We start from the raw sequence: 10,390 nt of genomic DNA, 5'->3' as shown, positions 1-10,390 counted from the left end.
TTTTTTTTTTTTTTTTTTAGTAAAATTAATTAACCAGTTGCTTTTACTTATAGCATTTCAAAATGTAATAAACTGTATCAGCATTTACACTGTTTATGAATGTGACTCCGTCATTAAGTCACAGTTATTGCAGATATTGCGGATTGCAGGCCTCGTAGAACCTTAAAAAAATTGTTACCCTCTTTCCAGCGTGGCCCAAACATGTCGTCTACCCTGCAGTACAGGGTTTAATCCTCCCCACGACAGCCAGGAAAAGATGAGTTATGCCGCCTCTAAAGTTCCATGCTCTACCTCCAGATCGTTATGTAATGTCTTGCTCTTAAAAACACCTATTGACACAGGTAATCCTGGTCAGTGTTAGCACACTGTAGCACATCAGCACAGTCTGAAGAAACCTGTTTCGACTGTGTGCAGACCTCCAGCTATTTACACACTTGAATATTAGCTGCGCTCATTCACGATAAAGGCCATTAAAAAAGAAAACTATATCCAATATACAGTAGTAACTGCTGAACAAGCATTTGTTTTTCATGTTTATTTATGAAGGAGCAGATACACAAGCATGACGTCACTCTGCACAATCTCATTTGCAAAATTGTTCCTGGAAGGGATTTTTTAATAAACAAAAAACTTAAATCTCGGATCAATCCTTTTTTCTTAGGCTTCTTGCCTAAAATCAATCATCTGCTCAGTTTTTACTGTTTCCTCATACAAACAGCTTTGAGCTGTCAGTGTGAGGTGGCCTTTAATCATCAGCATTTTTTAATAAATCATACCACTCTAATGGAAAGTACAGAGTTACACCCATCATTGGCTGAGCGGAGCTGGTTCACCAACATACCTGTCATACTGATGCTTCATCTGCATGTGGTAACACCACTGCCATGCCCTCAAAGGGCTATGTCACAACCAAATTACTGAAAGCTACATCTCCAAAACCAGAAAAGTGGCTGCTGTTGCTGGGAGATGAAAAGAGTTTCACAATCAGACACTATATTTGTTCCACTCCCAGTGTCTTTAGCATGTCAGGAAATTTGATACCGTCTTCTAAAATGCTGACTAGATAAGAGCTTGCTTAAACACTTGATGTAATTAAAGGACATTTAAACATAAAGGCAACCAACAGTTGGCTTGTAGCAGCTAAATCCCAGTGTTGCTTTTTCTCTTTCGCCAGTTTCTACAATAATGAAGCAGATCTTGGGTCTGCTCTCTGGACAGCAGCGCTCGGCAGTGTTTCAGGCTGTCATCCATTTATCTGTCAGTTTTTATGAACATCAGACATATTTCAAAACCAGACTTCAATTTTGCACGTAATCCTTAAATCTTACAGTGAACCCCCTCCCAAAAAAAACCACCAAAGAAAATTCATCTGTAACTCCACTGTTTGGCTCTTGGTTGCACATTACACACACGACCAGAAACAATGACTGAAATTTGTGAGCACAGAAATTCCCAGGCAAAGTTTCCAGCTGTGCGGGCAACAGAACTGCTGTGAAATTACCCTGTGAAGAGAAACAAGGAGTTATTGTTTTGTACGTCACATGTTGAAAATGTGTCATTGGTGCATCTGTGATCCTGCTCTTCCTACTGTATGCCTTCCTGCTGCATCTCAAAATACAAATAATGCAGGAAGGAACCCAAGCAAATATTTATTCATGCTCAGGCTCAGACTGGTTTGATATGTCCATAGATTCATTTTCAACTCCGAAACTATCGCACTACCAGCAGAGTCACAGATCAGCCACAACAGGTGTTTGCATTGAAAAGAAGAACTGGTGACATGCATTATAATTAGTGGACCTTTCTGTTTGTTTACTGTGTTACACCGCTGCTATAACACAACATCTACAACAGTATATATCCAAGTAATTGTGTGTACTCACCTGTCCAGCCCCATGTCATCCAGTCATTCAAGAGGCCTGAAAATGATGAACTAGCTGCTGTGACCTATTCGCAGAGTGTGCTCTGTGTCTCACCTGGCAGGTAAAGAGACGAGCGCAGCTGTCTATGAACTGTAGCTCACCGTGTCGAGACATGAAGACACACCCACTTGTTTGAGAGAGAGAGAGAGAGAGAGAGAGAGAGCGGGTTAGAGAGAGAGAGTGCCAACTACCCTCCATATGTTTCTCTCTATCCAGGTTCAAACTTGATCTAAATGTAAATCCTACTGAGGGAAAATAAAACTCAGACTTTGAGAAAGAAAGTGCAACAGTCATCTTTAATCAGACACATTTCACGTTTTTTTTATTTTTTTATCTCACTCCCTCTTTCTCTCTCTTTCTCTCTCCCTCAGCTCGATAAAGCCCGGGGCGCATCTTCAGGAAAAACCGGTAGAGGTAGTCAGTGAACTATTTTGTCAGAAACTAAACTGATCCAACCTTCAACAGAGAAAAAGCAGGCTCTGTCTTCACTTTAATGGAGGGAATCATTACAGCCGTTACAAATTACTATACAGTATGTAACTGATTAAAGAATGAGAGAGCAAGGTGCTATAAACTACCTTTGGCTTGATGTGTGTAAGCATTAAGACCACATTTCCAGTTTTGCTGTGTAATCTGCAGCACCTACACTAATGCTCACTTTGTATGCCAGGAACTAATCCTGCACTGACAGGAGCTGCCACTTTTACCACACCTTCAGTCAGACACCGTCCTCTGAAAAATCAGAGCTCACTCTTCATTTATTTAACCAAACTCAAATTGTATCCAGCTTGCTTTTGCAGAAAGTGAATTCAGATCATTTCATATCAGGTGGAAATTCATTATCAGATCATAAGAGACATGGCATTCACATTTAATTCATATGTGAGGTCATGTGTACAGACGACATCTTATTTATTCTTCTTTTTATTCACCCTGCGTCAAAAGTTCCTATATGAACTTATAAAGATGAAGAACCGGACTTTCTCAGCCCTTTAGTGTGTGACTGTCGCACTTTAAAGGTTAAAGAGGAGCTGCAAAAGGTGACAGCCACTGAATCTTGGCATGTGGACAAAGGCAAACATTCTCATCGTGGGGTGTAAAAATTAAACAGGCCGTTTGGCCCGAGGAGCTCTGTGCTGTGCCTGATGCAGGAATGACATCAGACTGGTTTGGAGCAGCACCTCGGCCCATGAGTGCAGGGAGTCACCTTTTGTATGTGTGCCAAGGCCGTCCTCGGGTGCTTTTGTTTGAGCTTGCACAAAAGGACTGAGTGCTACTGAATTTACTACACTGAATTTCCTCCACAACCCCACAACCCTAACCCTAACCCTGGAAGTTGTAGTTAAAAAGTGGCAACAGAAAGTGCATCATACACCCTCAAAAATCAAGATAGTGTACATATATCGAACATTATGACTCTCAAATGCTAATATAGGTATGGTGCATTGTAGCTATTTTGTGATACACAACCGATGTACAATCAGCAGATCTGACATCCTATCTGCAGCTTTCTTGATTTCACCCACTTACAGTTGCATCTATAACAACATTTTGACAGGAAAAATACAGGTGTAAATTAAAAAAAGAAAACTTATTGATTGAAGTTATATAGCTTTAGTTTGAGCATGCAGGTATTGTAGTAACATATAGTATAGTAACACTCGTACTTTTCCCACTGCCCTGCCTTCTGAATAACCTTTCAGTAATCAGTTGGTGTATAAGAGTGTTGTTGCATCATCTTGTCTGAGTTTAGCAGTGGTTCAGAGATCTCAGGAGCACCTGCACATGTGGTGTGAATATAGTCTAGAGCATCCTGAGCAGTCCGGCCATATTGCAGCATTACACCGAGTAGAACTCCAGAAAACATTCACATGTCTGATTTTACATATTGTTTTTGTTCATTGCTTTTTTTCCCCAAAACACTTTTCTCTGTCAGAATCCATCATGATGATTGGCCCTTTCCTTATCGATCTGTTTTAAGAAGACTGACAGATTGCTCAGTCAGTACAGTCACTGCAGAGTGAGCTTAATCACCAAAAATCAAAAACGGACAATGGAAAAATGAATGAAATGTTTATGACACATCCTAAAGATAAGAGATTTGTGGCCAACTTCAGTTAATGACTATGATTAACTAGCTATAAACTACTTACAGAAAGTCATAAACATGCACACACACATGATCATGCAGGGAAAGCACATAACAAGAATGGCTTTGTAACATAAGAAGTTGCTGAACCTTTGATAATGAGTTGGTACAGTATGCACATTGCACACCTAAAGGAATGTATCTGTAATTAATGCGTCTTACACCTTTGTTTGACAAGTCAAACCATCTGAATGTGGGAAAGGCTTACCAGCAGACGATCCCCAGTGGGTTTTTTAAATTGATCATTCTTTTTTTTCTTTTCCTTTTCTTTTTTTTGGTAGAGTACTGTATAAAGATTTACAATATAAATTTTTGATTAACAAAGTAATAACTTTGCGCAAAAAGCAGTAAACGGTAGGCTAAGTAAGCAAGTAAAAAGTAGTTTATTAATCCCTTAGAGGTGAAATTGAATGTCACCACAACACAGAGCAGTCAACAACATGTTCTTTAAAAAAAAAGTCCTTCCTACTCTCTCCTCCATGACCACCTCTAGTGAGTCAGGAGGCAAACCAATGATGGATCCTCCAACCCCCATCCCCAGCAGACAAAAAGCATTAAAAAAGCACACTGGCTATACGACTTTGATAAAACTCATTCAAGAGTGACCAACAGACAAATGACCAAAGCTTCCTGAGGAAAAACAGCCTGGACTGGGCCCAAAAGCGGTTTAAAAAAGTGACAGTAATATTGATTAAATATTGAAACAGTTACAAATGGAGAATATCAAATACTAAACAAGACAACAAAAAAAGTAAAATAACAATAAGAGTAAAAAATAAATATAAAATCATCTGTATATGATTACTGACCCTCGTTATGTTATGTTATGTTATGTTATGTTATGTTATGTTATGTTATGTTATGTTATGTTATAGACCTCAGATTCTATACTTTCATTAACTGACTTTGCGTAGATTCGCAAAGATACAGCATGCCATACTATCTGTATATAAATTACATAATTTGCCTGTGATCATGGCTGGATTGTTACCTATAAACTATGCACTCTATATACTCTCAAAACCCGCAAATTAATGGGATGCTAAACTGTGAAGTGTATTAAGTGAAGCCATGTTGTGGTTGTGGCCGTGTGCAGTCAGCTATTATAGGACCTTTAATAAGTGTCTGAGTGTGTCTTCATTGACTTCTGCTGCTGGTGACTGCCTGGCTCAGTGTGGCCACTAGATGTCGTCTTGCTCACATGTTTAACACTATCAGATCAGATTTTTTTAATAGGCCTGTTGACTAAACTAATGTTGCAGCATTAGTAGATGTTCGCTGCAGCACCTTTTGACAAATTTCATACCTTTTTTTCCTGCTGCGTAAAACAGTCTAACCTTTTGTCACAGATATTATATAAAAGCACATGACTTTAACCTACTTTCAACTCCCTCCTGTCTACTTAGCACTGTGGCTAAATAAATATTTGGGTGTAATTAACTCCAGTGGCTCGCCCCTATTCCCAGAACGGAGATTAGACTGTAGCTCCTCCACTATGGGTGCTTCCTTCTTTTGTGTGATGATGGAGAGCGTCAGGCAGCACTTGCAGGAAACCATGTGGCCTACTGAGTTCCTGACAGGGCAGGGAGTTACAGGGCCTCAATTTTAGTCTCTGGTGGCATGACACGTCATTGAATTATGATAAGGACACATATTTACCGTAAATTAGTCAGGGCTGTTATTCTAAAATGAAGCCTATTTCAGTTAAACTAGCGACAACTGCGCTGTGGACCCACTGGCCTCTATTTATAAGTTAGCAACCCTTTTTCTATCTTTGTGTTCACTGTGCCTATTACCATCATCCATTTTTGCTGAATATATCAAAGCATTTTTCTGTAAACAATATGAATGTTTCACAAAAACACAACACCCATAAATGGACAGTCATGCTCCAATTCCCTAAATGGCAACTCAACTCCACAAGCAGAGTCTGAGAACAAGAGTGTATCTGTGTTGATATTTTACTTCCTGTATGGATGATAGAGTAGATATAACCTAAGAGGGAAAACTGGTTTGGTCGGCCATGCAATAAAATAAAAAGACCATTCAGTCTGCAGACACACAAGAGACGTCAAAACATTTCACAGCTCAGTGCAGAAAAATAATCAAACCTAACATATTCTGTGGAGCATGTACATCTCTTGCTTCAATATAACCCCACTGCATAAAAAAGCAATGCACTAGCCTAAAAGATTTAATATTAAACTGAAATAGTTGACCTCTAATCCCTCCTCTGTTGCTCACCCTGAGCTTTCTCCAATATTTTCCCGGTTGAAACGGTTTTCTTGGGAGTTTTTCCTCAGTTGATGTGAGGTTCTAAGGGCGGAGGATGTTGTAATGATGCTATGTAAAAAGCCCTTTGAGACAAACTGTTTGTAAATATGGGCTATACAAATAAAGTTGCCTTGCCTTGCCTCAGCACTTCTAGCTCTGGATCTGCTGGCAAAAAAAACTACAAAATAGAAATAGCACAACAGGAATAATAAGAATTCAAATTAATTATTATCAATGAAATTACCCAGTCCACTTTTATCCTTGTTCTAAGCAAAAAAGATTTCATCATTATAAGATGTGTAGCTTATCACACCACATGCAATACTACTGCACTCTTACAGCCAGATGTGTTATTAGAAATGGACTATGAAATCTATTATTAGTATCCTGCGATCCTTGGTGAGTGTGTTTGGGTGTTAACGTTTGAGTTTTTCCCAGATGTATTCATCTCAGACTTTAAGGGAGTGGGTGTATCTGCTGAACAACCATCAGAATCACTGTCACATCCGCTATCTCGCCCATAATCTGACCTTTCACACACAGTGGCTCCTCCCCTGTTTTGAATCACACAATCCATGTGTCCTAAATGTTACGGACTGATTTGGACATCCAACACCTACGCTTTGTGGCCTCTTCCCCTTTTGAGAGCACATGATCTATTCTAAGGATCGCAGGAGTCTGCTTTTTCTGGCAGCTAAAAGGGAAGTGTGAAGACTTTATTTCCGGTTGCAAATGGTGAAACATTTAATGCCCATCACATGATTGCTCAAAATAAAACAAAGCAGTTTCCATTATGATGAGTGAGAGCATCTTGAATTATTTGGACACTAGTGATCCTTGAAGGCAAAGCTGGTCCCATCTACTATACTGGTCCTACATGTACGTAACATCAACAGTGATTTATTTAACAAACAATATTCAACCTGGGTAATTAGACACCAGAAAAGTATTGGTAAGACTAGGCTGTTGTGTTCAATGAGTAAATATGACATGATTTATTGAAGTGCAGACAAACAGAATAGAAAAACCATGTAGTGCATCACTTCATCTGTGCACTGTTGGTTAACATGATAAAGGCCCTGAGTTCAGATCCAGTGAGTCAGATGTTTTGGCAGGACTAATCTGGTCTGTTTGTGTAGCAATTTTGGTAAACTCCTGATTAAGTGAGTGTAAATGGTTGTTTATTTATATTTTTAAGCCCTGTGACAGTAGGCTACCCCTTATCCAGTGTGTGAGCTGAGGTAGGTTCAAGATCCTCTAACCCTACAAAAGAAAGGCAGGCAGAAGTCATTATTGTAAAATAAATAAATAACATTAAATGATAAACAGCAATTAAATCATAAAATAATGAATAAATAATAACTAATGAAAACTAGATTTCCTGCCCAGCAGTTCTATTGCATGCTCCAACTGAGGTATATTGGCCTTTAACCATTTGCATAATGTGTTTCTTCATTTTTCATCTAGATATTTGTGTAAAATTGTGTGTTGCAATACACCAAACTCTTCCAAGTTCCTTGAATCTAAGTGAACGTTTGTATAAAATCTGAATACACCTTCTCCAGGTGGCAATTGGATATCACATTCGAGAAATTATTCAAAAAAATTGATTTTTGGATCATGGATAGAGAATTTGGCCATGACTGTTTTTTGCAAAGTAGAAAATCACACGAGACTGTCTACTACTAAAGAAAAAAGTTTGATTGATTGATTGATTGATTGAAGTGTTTATTTCGAATATGAAAATAAAAAAGAGAATAAGACAAAACATTTAAACATGAAATATAGAATACATATTCGAAAAGGAGTGAGAAGAAGTCAAACTTATAAACTCCCACCCCCTCTCCTTATATATGACTAGCTAAGATCCTTGTCTAAACATATCTTATGTTACAAAATCATGAATATAATTTATTTATAATTTACTTTACGTTTTTTTTACTTTACGTTTTAATTTAATTTACGTTTACTTATAATTTACTTATACACACTAATTATACATACATACTAATTATACAAACATACATACAGTCCACATACAGATACATACACAAACACACGCGCACATACATGCAAAAGGAAAAAACATCTACCCAACATCTTCCTCGTCCCTGTACCTCTGAAAAATAGACTCTTTGTACCTCATTTTAAACTGTTTCATGCTTGGACACTGCTTCAACTCCATAGTGAACTTGTTCCATAGTCTCACCCCGCTGACTGAAACCCAAAAACCTTTCCCGTTTGTCCGAATTAACGTTAACTTAAAGTTACTTTTACCCCTTAAATTATAACTCCCCTCATGAATACTAAATAATTTTTGTATATTTGCTGGTAATAGATTATTTTTTGCTTTGAACATGACTTGAGCTGTTTGATAGCCCACGATGTCTGTAAGTTTTAGTACTTTGGACTGTAAGAATAGTGAGTTTGCGTGTTCCTGATAGCCAGCGTAAAAAAGTTCTAACCCAAAACCTTAAGACCAAGTCTTCATCCTCAAAGAGCCGTCTAACTAACTAGTGTTTGTTTCTACGCTGATCCTGTTACACATGTTGATCGATCACACACAGATGCATCACAACTGTTTTACCATCTTTGTCACAGTTTTCCCACCAAATCCTCCCCAGGAGGTGAATCAGTTCTTACGTGTGTAGGGGAGGAGACAGTACTCACTGCTGATTTACAATCACAGTATAGTTTCTGTGGGAGGACGGATTGTCATTGTCATTGAGAGATGACACATTTTTCACCAACATATTCCTCCAGCACTGACCATGATGTATGAGGAAATGCATTTCTAATAAGACCAAGGCCATGTGATGTAATGACCTTTTATTGCACATGTCTGTTTAGATGTGTTGTGTTGTTGTTGTTGTTGTTGTGAACCATCTGCCTGCAGGCTGCAAACACACAACGGGAATTCCTTGAAGTTTAACCTGGGCAGACCAGACAGTGATTGTTAAATAAATGAACAAAATGCATGTGAATGGTGTAAATGAAGGAACACCAAACAACTTTCTTGTGGTAAACTCAGAAAGCAGCTTGTTACTTTAATCGCAACAAAATATTTTGGTTGTGGCTTAGTTCAGGAAAAGGGTGGACACTGATCCAATCTATCAGTTAAATGTGTTTATAAACTGGCATCCCCTTCACCAAATAAGGTCAAATAATTTGGTAATTGTCTGGGTAAAATGAGCACTGTTTGTTCACATAAACACAAGCTTGCTGTTGTAAATTGCTGGGGAATGGCATCACAATGAGCATGTTAAACATCACTCTGTTGGGTGAAAGACCTCCTCTTAGTCTGATCCTTTTGTCCCTTTGCCTCTTGTTTTTGCGGTTGTCGTTTCTTTATGTGTTGCTTTTACTGAGTGACTATTTAGAAAAATATCCAGATTTAGTTGTCCAACTGCACTGTAATGGCAGACATCTAGGACTCTTTTATAGCAATGTGCCCATCAGTTCCACATGTGTCTTAATGGCTTGTGGGTCACAAATGGAGCTGAGCCGGGCTATGAGATGGAGTCATGCAGAAACCGTTTACAAGACAGAGTCATGCAAGAACCACTGAGGCATTTTTATGAAGGGAACATTTATTAAGAAATTAACTTTTAAAGCCAGATTATCACTAACCCACATGGAGAAATGTACCGGCTTGATTTTAATTGGTTTTTATACAATTCTGTAAGTTTAATCAAACACTAGCAGCTTAGTGAATTGTATACTTGTTGCTTTCTTTAAATCATAAGGTTCATTTTTAAAAGATTGTCTCTTCAACTGAAATGCATTAATTTTGAGGATTAACATTACATTATTTTGCAAGTGTTGCACTCAACCTAACTTATCTTGCATCCAAGTTGATTTTTCTTCAAATGGGTCTGTGGCCGTTTTTATTATCATTCATCAATTAGTCCGATGAGACTTCCTCGAAGACATTTCCCCATCATTAGCCCACAGTAAGGTGTGGGAGTGGGACCTCTGGTGCGTCACGCCCCCAGTGCTTTAAATAGAGGCAGCAGCTGAGAGCACGTATAACGGTCTGTAAAGG

This window comes from Trachurus japonicus, chromosome 4 (assembly GCF_045865225.1).
Source record: "Trachurus japonicus isolate A0001 chromosome 4, Traja_1.0".
NCBI classification, from domain to species: domain Eukaryota; kingdom Metazoa; phylum Chordata; class Actinopteri; order Carangiformes; family Carangidae; genus Trachurus; species Trachurus japonicus.
Note: the sequence above shows the minus strand (reverse complement) of the source record.